The following is a 15,000-nucleotide window of genomic DNA, read 5'->3' on the forward strand; positions in this document are numbered from 1 at the left end:
CCTCGGAAGAGGACAGTTCGAGTGACAGGTCAAATCCAAGAGTTCCGAAGACTACCTCCAGGAACAATCGGGAACAAGACCGATTACAAGTCGTCGAGTCTGTTACTGGGCGAACACGAGATGCGCACAGGAAATCGATCAGCCCTCACAATGGCCCAAGGCCAGAGATCGGACTGCTACGATTTACCCCAACAATCATCGTGCCACTCTTCGCAGAGAGGTGATAGACGCCAACGAGCCCGCGCATAGCAATCGAGGTGTAAAAAGGGCGTTGAAGGCAGGAAGCCTGGACGAAAGAGGCTACGAGGTCACCTCGAAGCGGTCTAAGAATCGGGCGCACTTGGGGCGACTACCAGTGCCAACCCCTTATCCCGCGGTGCGTCCGACACACAGAAATTTCCAAGGCGGCCAAGGAGCCTCCCCGCATAGCAATCGGGGTGTGAGGTTACGGATGCAGCATTGATAGCAATCGAGGTGTGAGGCGAAGGATGCAGAAGTGAGAGCCGAGGGATGTAGCAGAGATAGCAATCGGGGTGTGTGATGCAGAAGAGATAGCAATCGAGGTGTGCGGTGGGAAGGGCCCAGCAGCCAGAATGCATGAAGCGACGGATGAAGCAGTGATGACAACCGGGCTGTGAGGAGAGGAGGGATGCAGCCAAGAAAGCAATCAGGGCTCGAGGCAAGGGATGCATCAAGGATAGCAATCATGTTGTGAGGCGAGATTCCAAAGGCTAAACGTGAGAGGCTGCAGGGTCGACTCAGAGAGGTCTATGCATGTGAGAGGCTGAAAGCAAGGTCGACTCGGAGCGGTCTATGCATCGGGCGCGCTTGGGGCGACTACCAGTGCCAACCCCTTATCCCGCGACGCGTCCGACAAAGAGAACGTTCCAAGGCGGCAGAGGAGGTTACCAGCCGAAGGATGCAGTAGCAATAACAGGTATAGTTCCGCGGCGGCCGAGAAGACTCACCGCATAGGAATCGGGATGCGAGGCGAGGGATGCGGCGGGAAGGCCCCGACGGCTAAACGGAAGAGGCTGCAGGGCCGCCTCGGAATGGTCCAAGCATCGGATGCGATTGGGACGACTACCAGTGCCAACCCCTTATCCCGCGATGCGTCCGATACACAGATAGTTCCAAGGCGGCCGAGGAGCCTCACCGCATATCAATCGGGGTGCGAGGCGAGGGATGGGGCGGGAAGGCCCCAACGGCTAGACGGAAGAGGCTTCAGGGCCACCTCGGAATGGTCCAAGCATCGGACGCGCTTGGGGCGACTGCCAGTGCCAACCCCTTATCCCGCGATGCGTCCGATACACAGATGGTTCCAAGGCGGCCGAGGAGCCTCACCGCATAGCAATCGGGGGTGCGAGGCGAGGGATGGGGCGGGAAGGCCCCAACGGCTAGACGGAAGAGGCTTCAGGGCCGCCTAGGAATGGTCCAAGCATCGGACACGCTTGGGGCGACTACCAGTGACAGCCCCCTATCCCGCGATGCGTCCGATACGAAGATGGTTCCAAGGCGGCCGAGGAGCCTCACCGCATAGCAATCGGGGTGCGAGGTGGGGGATGCGGCGAGATGGCCCCAACGGCTAGACGGAAGAGGCCACAGGGCCGCGTCGGAATAGTCCAAGCATCGGACGCGCTTGGGGCGACTACCAGTGACAACCCCTTATGCCGCGATGCGTCCGATACGAAGATAGTTCCAAGGCGGCCGAGGAGCCTCACCGCATAGCAATCGGGGTGCGAGGTAGGGGATGCGGCGAGATGGCCCCAACGGCTAGACGGAAGAGGCTGCAGGGCCGCCTCGGAATAGTCCAAGCATCGGACGCGCTTGGGGCCACTACCAGTGACAACCCCTTATCCCGCGATGCGTCCGATACGAAGATAGTTCCAAGGCGGCCGAAGAGCCTCACCGCATAGCAATCGGGGTGCGAGGTGGGGGATGCGGCGAGATGGCCCCAACGGCTAGACGGAAGAGGCCACAGGGCCGCCTCGGAATAGTCCAAGCATCGGACGCGCTTGGGGCGACTACCAGTGACAACCCCTTATCCCGCGATGCGTCCGATACGAAGATAGTTCCCAGGCGGCCGAGGAGCCTCACCGCATAGCAATCGGGGTGCGAGGCGAGGGATGCGGCGAGATGGCCCCAAAGGCTAGACGGAAGAGGCTGCAGGGCTGCCTCGGAATAGTCCAAGCATCGGACGCGCTTGGGGCGACTACCACTGCCAACCCCTTATCCCGCGATGCGTCCGATACACAGATAGTTCCGAGGCGGCCGAGGAGGTGGGGGATGCAGCGAGATGGCCCCAACGGCTAGACGGAAGAGGCTGCAGGGCCGCCTCGGAATAGTCCAAGCATCGGACGCGCTTGGGGCGACTACCAGTGACAACCCCTTATCCCGCGATGCGTCCGATACACAGATAGTTCCGAGGCGGCCAAGGAGCCTCACCGCATAGCAATCGTGGTGCGAGGTGGGGGATGCGGCGAGATGGCCCCAACGGCTAGACGGAAGAGGCTGCAGGGCCGCCTCGGAATGGTCCAAGCATCGGATGCGCTTGGGGCGACTACCACTGCCAACCCCTTATCCCGCGATGCGTCCGATACACAGATAGTTCCAAGGCGGCCGAGGAGCCTCACAGCATAGCAATCGGGGTGCGAGGCGAGGGATGCGGCGAGAAAGCCCCAACGGCTAGAGGGAAGAGGCTTCAGGTCCGCCTCGGAATGGTCCAAGCATCGGACGCGCTTGGGGCGACTACCAGTGACAACCCCTTATCCCGCGACGCGTCCGATACACAGATAGTTCCAAGGCGGCCGAGGAGCCTCACCGCATAGCAATCGGGGTGCGAGGCGAGGGATGCGGCGAGAAGGACCCAACGGCTACACGGAAGAGGCTTCGGGGCCGCCTCGGAATGGTCCAAGCATCGGACGCGCTTGGGGCGACTACCAGTGACAACCCCTTATCCCGCGACGCGTCCGATACACAGATAGTTCCAAGGCGGCCGAGGAGCCTCACCGCATAGCAATCGGGGTGCGAGGCGAGGGATGCGGCGAGAAGGACCCAACGGCTACACGGAAGAGGCTTCGGGGCCGCCTCGGAATGGTCCAAGCATCGGACGCGCTTGGGGCGACTACCAGTGACAACCCCTTATCCCGCGACGCGTCCGATACACAGATAGTTCCAAGGCGGCCGAGGAGCCTCACCGCATAGCAATCGGGGTGCGAGGCGAGGGATGCGGCGAGAAGGACCCAACGGCTAGACGGAAGAGGCTTCGGGTCCGCCTCGGAATGGTCCAAGCATCGGACGCGCTTGGGGCGACTACCAGTGACAACCCCTTATCCCGCGACGCGTCCGATACACAGATAGTTCCAAGGCGGCCGAGGAGCCTCACCGCATAGCAATCGGGGTGCGAGGCGAGGGATGCGGCGAGAAGGACCCAACGGCTAGACGGAAGAGGCTTCGGGTCCGCCTCGGAATGGTCCAAGCATCGGACGCGCTTGGGGCGACTACCAGTGACAACCCCTTATCCCGCGACGCGTCCGATACACAGATAGTTCCAAGGCGGCCGAGGAGCCTCACCGCATAGCAATCGGGGTGCGAGGCGAGGGATGCGGCGAGAAGGACCCAACGGCTAGACGGAAGAGGCTTCGGGTCCGCCTCGGAATGGTCCAAGCATCGGACGCGCTTGGGGCGACTACCAGTGACAACCCCTTATCCCGCGACGCGTCCGATACACAGATAGTTCCGAGGCGGCCGAGGAGCCTCACCGCATAGCAATCGGGGTGCGAGGCGAAGGATGCGGCGAGAAGGACCCAACGGCTAGACGGAAGAGGCTTCGGGTCCGCCTCGGAATGGTCCAAGCATCGGACGCGCTTGGGGCGACTACCAGTGACAACCCCTTATCCCGCGACGCGTCCGATACACAGATAGTTCCAAGGCGGCCGAGGAGCCTCACCGCATAGCAATCGGGGTGCGAGGCGAGGGATGCGGCGAGAAGGACCCAACGGCTAGACGGAAGAGGCTTCAGGGCCGCCTCGGAATGGTCCAAGCATCGAACGCGCTTGGGGCGACTACCAGTGACAACCCCTTATCCCGCGACGCGTCCGATACACAGATAGTTCCGAGGCGGCCGAGGAGCCTCACCGCATAGCAATCGGGGTGCGAGGCGAGGGATGCGGCGAGAAGGACCCAACGGCTAGACGGAAGAGGCTTCAGGGCCGCCTCGGAATGGTCCAAGCATCGGACGCGCTTGGGGCGACTACCAGTGACAACCCCTTATCCCGCGACGCGTCCGATACACAGATAGTTCCGAGGCGGCCGAGGAGCCTCACCGCATAGCAATCGGGGTGCGAGGCGAGGGATGCGGCGAGAAGGACCCAACGGCTAGACGGAAGAGGCTTCAGGGCCGCCTCGGAATGGTCCAAGCATCGGACGCGCTTGGGGCGACTACCAATGACAACCCCTTATCCCGCGACGCGTCCGATACACAGATAGTTCCGAGGCGGCCGAGGAGCCTCACCGCATAGCAATCGGGGTGCGAGGCGAGGGATGCGGCGAGAAGGACCCAACGGCTAGACGGAAGAGGCTTCAGGGCCGCCTCGGAATGGTCCAAGCATCGGACGCGCTTGGGGCGACTACCAGTGACAACCCCTTATCCCGCGACGCGTCCGATACACAGATAGTTCCGAGGCGGCCGAGGAGCCTCACCGCATAGCAATCGGGGTGCGAGGCGAGGGATGCGGCGAGAAGGACCCAACGGCTAGACGGAAGAGGCTTCAGGGCCGCCTCGGAATGGTCCAAGCATCGGACGCGCTTGGGGCGACTACCGTTGCCAACCCCTTATCCCGCGATGCGTCTGATACACAGATAGTTCCGAGGCGGCCGAGGAGCCTCACCGCATAGCAATCGGGTTGCGAGGCAGATTATTGGGAAGGGAACCCCCTGGGATGCGGCTCAAGCAGTGCCCAAAGGGACTGGAATGCGGAATCACATCGAGAGACCCAAATGCTATACGAGGGCTCAAATCGAATTATCGATTTGGCCACGACATGGACGCATCGGAACGACTACCTTTGCCGAACCACTCGCAATTGCATCCATACCGAAACCAATAGACATTTCCGTTAGAGCCCTCGCATAGCATTCGGGAATCTCGCATGCCCCTCTAAATCGACCAATGCTGGCGCTCAATGAAAATCCGAGCGCTACCACCGTTCGAGCGCCAGCATTGGTCGAGTTAGAGGGGCACGGGGGAGAATGCTCCAGTCAACACCTCCCCTATATAAGTTATTTGTCCGATTCTCGCACAACCGTAGTCTGCCTCGTCGAATCAAACAACGGTCCCAGATTCCGACTTCCGTTCCGTAGAGACCCAAAAGCTAGATGGAGGCTCGCAAGAAAGAGAGTCGGCGCATAGCAATCGGGTTTCTCGAACGTTTAGGGACCGAGCTCACTTGCGGATAGGGCAAAATCCGCCAAGCAACCCAAAAGCTAGACGGGGGCTCGAATCGAATCGCCTAGGCGGCCACAACAACGACGTGTTGGATCGACTACCAGTGCCAAACCATTCAGCAAGACTAGTCTGTGTCGAGGCCGGATAGAGATTCTCAGAGAGCGCCCGCATAGCATTTAGGAGACCTGCCGCGTCCCTCACACTCGACAAATGGTGGTGCACGTTTATAAATCCGAGCGATCCCAACCCTTTCAAGCACCAACATCGGTCGAGATAGAGGGGCACGGAGGGGGCTGCGTGAGACAACACAGTCCCCTATATAAGTTATTTGTCCGATTCTCACACATCCGAAGAATGGTCATCAAATCGGACAACAGCCCAAACTTCCGACTTCCGTCCCAGAAAGCCCAAGAGCTATCTAAAACGTTCATGGCCGGAACTCGATCGCGGCTATACCAGTCCGCCAAGCAACCCAAAAGCTAGACTGGAGCTCTAGTCGAATCACCTCTGTGGCCATTGCAAGGACGTGTTGGAGCGACTACCATTGCCGAACCATTCCGCAGGTCGAGTCCATACCAAGGCCGCATAGAGATTCACGATGAGCTCCTGCATAGCAATCAGGAGACTTGCCGTGTCCATCACAATCGATAAATCCTGGTGCAAGATTTTTGCATCCGAGCGCTCCAACCAGTCGAGCACCAGCATCAATCGACATAAACGGGCACGGGGGGAGGATGCTCGAGAACACTACCTCCCCTATATAAGTTATTTGTCCGATTCTCAAGCAGCCGAAGTCTGGTCATCGAATCGGGTCAAAGACCACAACTTCCGACTTTACCCACAATGCAAGTCATCGAATCGAACATCGGCCCCCGAGTCGGACTCCATGCGTATGTCAGGTCATCGGACCCAAATTCCGCCTTCCTGCGCATGGCGGGCCATCAATATCAACTCGGTCATCGGACCCAAACTCCGCCTTTTTGCGTATGGCACGCCTTCAAATCGGTCATCGGACCCAAATTCCGCCTTCCTGTGCATGGCGGGCCATCAACATCAACTCGGTCATCGGACCCAAATTCCGCCTTTCTGCGCATGGCACGCCATCAACTCGGTCATCGGACCCAAATTCCGCCTTCCTGCGCATGGCAGGTCATCGGACACAAATTCAGACCTCGCCAATATGCCTACGTATCGAATCGGTCATCGGACCCAACTTCCGACTTCATCCATACTGTAGGGTCTTTGAGGTTGGCGCGGTGCGCTCAACCCAGGGAGTCGACCCATCGAAGCATACACCTCCCCTATATAAGCTATTTGTCCGATTCCCACACCTGTGTAGTTTGCACCTCTGACCAGGACATCGACCCCAACTTCCGAACTCGACTGCAACGACGGCACCAGCGCCTTGGTGCGCACCTTGCGACGCACAGTCCCAACATTCGCCTTCCTGCACATGGCAGGTCATCGGACCCAAATTCCGACCTCGCGAGTATGCCTACATATCGAATCGGTCATCGGACCCAACTTCCGACTTCATCCATACCGTAGGGTCTTTGAGGTTGGCGCGGTGCGCTCAACCCGGGGAGTCGACCCAACGAAGCATACACCTCCCCTATATAAGCTATTTGTCCGATTCCCACACCTGTGTAGTTTGCACCTCCGATCAAGACATCGACCCCAACTTCCGAACTCGCCTCCAACGACCGAACCAGCGCCTTGGTGCGCACCTTGCAACGCACAGTGCCAACATTCGCCTTCCTGCACGTGGCAGGTCATCGGACCCAAATTCCGACCTCGCGAGTATGCCTACATATCGAATCGGTCATCGGACCCAACTTCCGACTTCATCCATACCGTAGGGTCTTTGAGGTTGGCGCGGTGCGCTCAACCCGGGGAGTCGACCCAACGAAGCATACACCTCCCCTATATAAGCTATTTGTCCGATTCCCACACCTGTGTAGCTTGCACCTCCGATCAGGACATCGACCCCAACTTCCGAACTCGACTAAAAAGACCGCACCAGCGCCTTGGTGTGCACCTTGCAACGCACAGTGTCAACATTCGCCTTCCTGCACATGGCAGGTCATCGGACCCAAATTCCGACCTCATGAGCATACCTACTAATCGAATCGGTCATCGGACCCAACTTCCGACTTCATCCATACCGTAGGGTCTTTGAGGTTGGCGCGGTGCGCTCAACCTGGGGAGTCGACCCATCGAAGCATACACCTCCCCTATATAAGCTATTTGTCCGATTCCGACACCTGTGTAGTTTGCACCTCCGCTCAGGACATCGACCCCAACTTCCGAACTCGCCTGCAACGACCGAACCAGCGCCTTGGTGCGCACCAAAAGTGCGCACTTTTGGAGGGCACTTTTGTGCGCTCCAAAGGTGCGCACTTTTGGAGGGCACTTTTCTGCGCTCCAAAGGTGCGCACTTTTGGAGGGCACTTTTTGGAGGGCACTTTTCTGCGCTCCAAAGGTGCGCACTTTTGGAGGGCACTTTTTGGAGGGCACTTTTCTGCGCTCCAAAGGTGCGCACTTTTGGAGGGCACTTTTTGGAGGGCACTTTTCTGCGCTCCAAAGGTGCGCACTTTTGGAGGGCACTTTTTGGAGGGCACTTTTCTGCGCTCCAAAGGTGCGCACTTTTGGAGGGCACTTTTTGGAGGGCACTTTTCTGCGCTCCAAAGGTGCGCACTTTTGGAGGGCACTTTTTGGAGGGCACTTTTCTGCGCTCCAAAGGTGCGCACTTTTGGAGGGCACTTTTGTGCACTCCAAAGGTGCGCACTTTTGGAGGGCACTTTTCCTGTGCTCCAAAGGTGCACACCTAGGTGAGCACCTTCGACCACACCTTGTAGCACACCAAACTCTGACTTTCGACTTCATCCGCAATGCAGGGTCTTTGAGGTTGGCGCAATGCGCACAACCAGGGGAGTCGACCCATCAAACCCAACACCTCCCCTATATAAGCTATTTGTCTGATTCTCATACATGCGTAGCCTGCAGGAGCAATTAGGACATCGACCCCAACTTTCGGCTTCTAAACGAAAACAAGGTCTTTGAGGTTGGTGTAATGCGAACAACTAGGGGAGTCAACCCATCAAACCCAACACCTCCCCTATATAAGCTATTTGTCTGATTCTCATACATGTGTAGTCTACAGGAGCAATTAGGACATCGACCCCAACTTTTGACTTCTTAACGAAAACAAGGTCTTTGAGGTTGACGTAATGCGCACAACCAAGGGAGTCGACCCATCAAACCCAACACCTCCCCTATATAAGCTATTTGTCCGATTCTCATACATGTGTAGCCTGCAGGAGCCATTAGGACATTGACCCCAACTTTTGACTTCTTAACGAAAACAAGGTCTTTGAGGTTGGCGTAATGCGCACAACCAAGGGAGTTGACCCATCAAACCCAACACCTCCCCTATATAAGCTATTTGTCTGATTCTCATACATGTGTAGCCTGCAACAACGATTAGGACATCCACCCCAACTTCTGAATTCGTCTGCGTTGACCGCACCAAAGGTGCACGCCTTGGTGCTCACCAAAATCCGACTTCCGACTTCTTCTGCTATGCGGGGTCTTTGAGGTTGGCGCAGTGCGCACAACCAGGGGAGTCAACCCACCGAATGCAACACCTCCCCTATATAAGCTATTTGTCTGATTCTCATACATGCGTAGACTGCAGCAATGATTAGGACATCCACCCCAACTTTTGACTTCTTAAACAAGACAGGGTCTTTGAAGTTGGTGCAGTGCACACAACCAGGGGAGTCGACCCATCAAACGCAACACCTCCCCTATATAAAGCTATTTGTCCGATTCTCATACGTGTAGTCTGCAGCAGCGATTAGGACATCGACCCCAACTTCCGAATTCGTTTGCATTGACCGCACCAAAGGTGCACGCCTTGGTGTGCACCCTGGAGTGCACTTTGGTGCTCACCTCGGTGCACACTTTGGTGTGCACCTCGGTGTGCACCAAAGGTGCGCACCTTGGAGCGCACCAAAGGTGTACACTTTGGAGCGCACCACATAGGGTCTTTGAGAGGTTGGCGCAGTGCGCACACCAAGGTGGGTGTTGAGGTGCGTGCCGAGGTGGGTGGGTGCTAGGGTGCGCTCCATGGTGGGTGCCAGGGTGGGTGCGTGCTAGGGTGGATTCCAAAGAGGGTCATAGGGTGGGTGCCAAGGTGGGTTGGTGATATAGTGGGTTCAAAGGTGGGTACTAGGGTGGGTTCCAAGGTGGGTCACAAGTTGGGTGCCAGGATGCGTGGGTGTTAGGTTGGGTGCCAAGGTGGGCTCCTGCGTGGGTGGGTGCTAGGGTGGGTTTCAAGGTGGACGCGAGGGCGGGTGCCAAGGTGGGTAACAAGTTGGGTGTTAGGATGGGTGAGTGCTAGAGTGGGTGCCAAGGTGGGTGGGTGCTAAGGTGGATGCCAAGGTGGTTCACAGGGTGGGTGGGTTCTAGGGTGAGTTCCAAGGTGGGTCACAGGTTCAGTGCTAGGGTGGGTGTCAAGGCGGGTGTCGAGGTGCCTGGGTGCTAGGGTGTGGATGCCAATGTGGGTCATAGGGTGGGTACTAGGGTGGGCTGCAATGTGGGTGCCAAGGTGGGTAACATGCTCGGTGGGTTCTAAATTGGGTGCCAGGGTGGGTGTGCACCCACCTTGCCCGAGGTGGGTGCCAAGGTGCCAGTGTGGGTGGGTGCTAAGGTGGATGCCAAGGTGGGTGAGAAGGTGGGTGATAGGTTGAGTGGTAGGATGGGTGGGTGCCAAGATGGGTCACAGGGTGGGTGCAAGGGTGGGTAGGTGCTAGGGTTGGTGTCAGGGTGGGTGGGTGCTAGGTTGGGTTCCAAGGTGGGTGCGAGGGTGAGTGTCAAGGTGGGTCACAGGTTAGGTGCTAGGATGGGTGAGTGCTAGGGTGCAAAGGTGCCAGGGTGGGTGCTAGGATGGGTCGATGCTAGGGTGAGTGGCAAGGTGGGTCCACAAGTGTCAAGGTGGGTGCCGAGGTGGGTGCCAAGTCGGCGACTGCTATGGTGGATGCCAAGGTGGGTCACGGGGTGGGTGCCAAGTTGCTAGGTTGGGTTCCAAGGTGGGTGCCAACGTGGGTGCTAGGGTGCGTGGGTTAAAGGGTGTGTCACAACGTGGGTGCCAGGATGGGTGCGCACCCACACTGGCCAAGACGGGTGCGGGTGCAAGGTTGGGTTCCAAGCCCGGTCACAGGCTGGGTGCTAGGATGGGTGGGTGCCAAGGTGGGCACCAGGGTGGGTGCACCCACCCTGGCCAAGGTGGGTCACGGGGTGGGTCCTAGGGTGGGTAACGGGGTGGGTACTAAGGTGCGTGCCAAGGTGGGTCATAGGGTGGGTGCCAAGGTGGGCACCAGGGTGGGTGTGCACCAACCCTAGCCAGGGTAGGTCACGGGGTGGTTGTCGGGGTGGGCGTCAAGGAGCCAAGGTGGGTGGCAAGTAGCCAAGTTGCGTGCCAAGGTGGGTGTCGGGGTGGGTGCCAAGGATCCAAGGTGGGTGCCAAGGAACCAAGGTGGGTGTCTGGGTGGGTGCCGAGGTGGGAGCCAGGGTGGGTCCCAAGGTGAGTGCAAAGGTGGGTGCCAGGGTCAAGGTGAGTGCCAATGTGGGTTCCAAGGTGCCAGGGTCAGGGTGAGTGCCAATGTGGGTTCAAAGGTGCTAAGTTGGGTGCGAGGTTGGGTGCGAGGGTGGGTGGGTGCCAAGGTGTGCTAGGTGGAAGCCCGGGTGGGTCGGCATCCCATGGGTGTCGAGTTGGGTGCCTGATGGGTGCTTCTTGTCAAGTTTTAGTCGTCGGGACTCATTTCGAGCCTTAGAGGTCGTTTCTTGTCCGGTTGCCCTGTCTTCGACCTGGGAACCCAATTTTGGTCCTCGGGTCCCATTTTTTTTTGTCTCGCATCCCACTTTTGGCCTGTGGCCTTTTCGGGGTCGATTCTCGTTTTGGGCATCAGAGCATGTTTCTTCTCCTAAAACCCAATATTTGTTTATTAAGTCTCGGAACACATTTTTGTTCTCGTGGACCCATCATGGGTCTTGGAACGCATTTGTGGTCCTTGGGTCCCATTTTGCATCCCGAAACTTGTGTTTTGGTGCTTGATCCCTATTTTGGGTGCCCACCTTGCACCAAGTGCGCACCCGGGGCAAACCGAGCGCCTTGGTGCACCGGGGCAAGATCGAGCGTGCACCCGAGGCGCCCCGAACATGCACCAAGGTGCACTCGGCCCACATGTGAGCGCAGGTCGTTGCGCCCGAGGTGGTGTGTGGGCACCGCGTTGCAGACGGGACACTGCACGCACACGACGCCCCCTCCAGGTGCACGCACGTAGGCCGGGCCGGGTGCACACCCGACGCCCTAGCAAGGTGCGCGCACCCGGGCAGGGCTCACACTTGGCGAACGGGGCGCACTTCGCGAGGGAGGGTGTGCACCTCGACGGGGGTGGGTGGCCGGGGTGGATTCGCACGTGGGTCGCGGTTTGCTAAGTACACACTGCGACAAGCTCATAACGGGTGCGATCATACCAGCGTTAGTGCACCGGATCCCATCAGAACTCCGCAGTTAAGCGCGCTTGGGCCGGAGTAGTACTGGGATGGGTGACCTCCCGGGAAGTCCCGGTGTTGCACCCTTTTTTAGTTTTTCGCCGGGCGTCGCAATGCTATTTGAATAAACCTTTTGCCCGTTTGCGTTCTCGTCGGGGCCGGGCCGGGCCGGGGTGCGCTGCCCGCACTACCGCGCGCGCGGGGGCGACACCGAGCGCGCACCCGAGGCGCCCCGAGCACACAGGCCACGGTGCAACCCGGGCGTTGTGCGCGCACCCCGGTGCGCCCGAGGTGCTGCGCGCGCACCCAGGTGAAATCGGTGTGCACCTCGGCCAGTGCGCGCTCGGTCGAGTCGCGCACGTTGGCCAAGGTGCACGGTGATGTTTCTTACTCTAAGGTTCCGCACCAGACGCCCGGGACAGGTGAGCGAAGCTGGGCGGGGCCGGGTGCGCGGCCGGGGCAGGTGCACGCAGCTGGAGAGAGCTTTGGAGCACACTTCGGAGCGCACCAATGATGCGCTCCATTCAAAAGTTTCCTGAAAAGGCAAAAAAAGTTGAGATTATAGAATTTCCCACTTGAGAGATTGTAAAAAAAAAAAATTTAAAATGAAGGAAACGCGGGTGCCAAGGTGTGCGCAGCCCAGCCAAGGTGTGCGCACCAAGGCGCCCACCCTGGCGAAGGTGCACGCAAGGTGCGCACCCGAGGCAAACCGGACAATTAACCCAACTTTCGACTTCGCGCGCACCTTGGAGCGCACTTCGGAGCGCTCCTTGGTGCGCACCAATCTTGGGCACCTCGGAGTGCACCATGGCGCCCACCAAGGTGCGCACCCGGGGCAAACCGAGCTCCGACTTCGTGCGCACCTTGGAGCGCACGAAAGGTGCGCACCATGGCGCCCACCAAGGTGCGCAGCCCAGCCAAGGCGTGCGCATCAAGGTGCGCACCCTGGCGAAGGTGCGCACCCGGGGCAAACCGAGCTCCGACTTCGTGCGCACCTTGGAGCGCACAAAAGGTGCGCAACCCAGCCAAGGTGTGCGCACCCCGGTCAAACCGAGCTCCGAATCGTGCGCACCAGAGGTGCACGCCATCGTGCGCACCTTGGAGCACACTTCGGAGCCCTCCTTGGTGCGCGCCGATGTTGCGCACCTCGGAGCGCACCCGGGGAAAACAATGCAATTAACCCGACTTTCGACTTCGTGGGCACCTCGGAGCGCTCTCGGGTTCGCACCTCGGAGCACACCGAGGTGCGCACCTTTGATGCGCTGCCTTCACCAATTTCCAGAAAAGGCAAGAAAACATTGAGAAGGTGTGCGCACCGAGGTGCCCACCCTGGCGAAGGTGCACGCGAGGTGCGCACCCGGGGCAAACCGGGCTCCGACTTCGTGCACGCCGCACCTTGGAGCACACTTCGGAGCGCTCCTTGGTGCGCACCAGGGCGCGCAACCCAGCCGAGGTGCCCACCCCGGCGAAGGTGCACGCGAGGTGCGCACCCGGGGCAAACCGGGCTCCGACTTCGTGCACGCCATGGTGCCCACCGCGGCGAAGGTGCACGCGAGGTGCGCACCCGGGGCAAACCGGGCTCCGACTTCGTGCACGCCGCACCTTGGAGCACACTTCGGAGCGCTCCTTGGTGCGCACCATGGTGCCCACCAGGGCGCGCAACCCCGCCGAAGGTGCACGCGAGGTGCGCACCCGGGGCAAACCGGGCTCCGACTTCGTGCACGCCGCACCTTGGAGCACACTTCGGAGCGCTCCTTGGTGCGCACCATGGTGCCCACCAGGGCGCGCAACCCCGCCGAAGGTGCACGCGAGGTGCGCACCCGGGGCAAACCGGGCTCCGACTTCGTGCACGCCATGGTGCGCACCGCGGCGAAGGTGCGCACCCGGGGCAAACCGGGCTCCGACTTCGTGCACGCCGCACCTTGGAGCACACTTCGGAGCGCTCCTTGGTGCGCACCAGGGCGCGCAACCCAGCCGAGGTGCCCACCCCGGCGAAGGTGCACGCGAGGTGCGTACCCGGGGCAAACCGGGCTCCGACTTCGTGCACGCCGCACCTTGGAGCACACTTCGGAGCGCTCCTTGGTGCGCACCATGGTGCCCACCAGGCCGCGCAACCCAGCCAAGGTGTGCGCACCAAGGTGCACGCGAGGTGCGCACCCGGGGCAAACCGGGGTCCGACTTCGTGCACGCCGCACCTTGGAGCACACATCGGGGCGCTCCCGGGTTCGCACCGGCGTTGCGCACCGTGGTGGGCACCTCGGAGCACACCAAGGTGGGCAGCGAGGTGCGCACCTTTGATGCGATGCCTTCACTAATTTCCATAAAAGGCAAAAAAAAAACGAGATTTTAAAATTTCCGTTTTGAAAGATAGTGAGAAAAAGGGAATGCTGGTGCCATCTTGAGCCCGCCCTGGTGCGCAGCCCAGCCAAGGTGTGCGCACCAAGGTGCCCACCCTGGCGAAGGTGCGCGCCCGGGCAATTAACCCAACTTCCAACTTCGCGCGCGCCAGGGTGGGAGCGCACCCAACAACCGGGCCTGGGAAGAGCCAATGCGAGAAACCCCACCAAACGCTCTGACAAAAAAAGAGGGGGCGCTCCAGTAACCCCGCTTCGGAGCGCACCCTGGGCAAACCCAGCCAAGGTGCCCACCCCGGCCAAGGTGCAGGCGAGGTGCGCACCCGGGGCAAACCGGGCTCCGACAACGTGCACGCCGCACCTTGGAGCACACTTCGTAGCGCTCCCGGGTGCGCACCTCAGAGCACACCAAGGTGGGCAGCGAGGTGCGCACCTTTGATGCGCTGCCTTCACTAATTTCCAGAAAAGGCAAAAAAAAAAGGAGATTTTAAAATTTCCGTTTTGAAAGATAGTGAAAAAAACGGAACGCGCGTGCCATCTTGAGCCCGCCCTGGTGCGCAGCCCAGGTAAGGTGCCCACCCTGGCAAAGGTGCGCACCCGGGCAATTAACCCTACTTCCGACTTCGTGCGCGCCAGGGTGGC

The 15,000-nt window shown here is 59.7% G+C and overlaps 1 non-coding gene across 1 annotated transcript; it reads left to right on the top strand.

The window, feature by feature from the left end:
• The first annotated feature begins 11,972 nt into the window (after window positions 1-11,972).
• LOC131871776 (5S ribosomal RNA) lies at window positions 11,973-12,091 on the top strand. The gene has a single exon (XR_009369981.1). It is a non-coding gene; the product is annotated as a 5S ribosomal RNA (ribosomal RNA).
• Window positions 12,092-15,000: the final 2,909 nt, after the last annotated feature.

This window comes from Cryptomeria japonica, unplaced genomic scaffold (assembly GCF_030272615.1).
Source record: "Cryptomeria japonica unplaced genomic scaffold, Sugi_1.0 HiC_scaffold_461, whole genome shotgun sequence".
In the NCBI taxonomy this organism is placed as follows: Eukaryota; Viridiplantae; Streptophyta; class Pinopsida; order Cupressales; family Cupressaceae; genus Cryptomeria; species Cryptomeria japonica.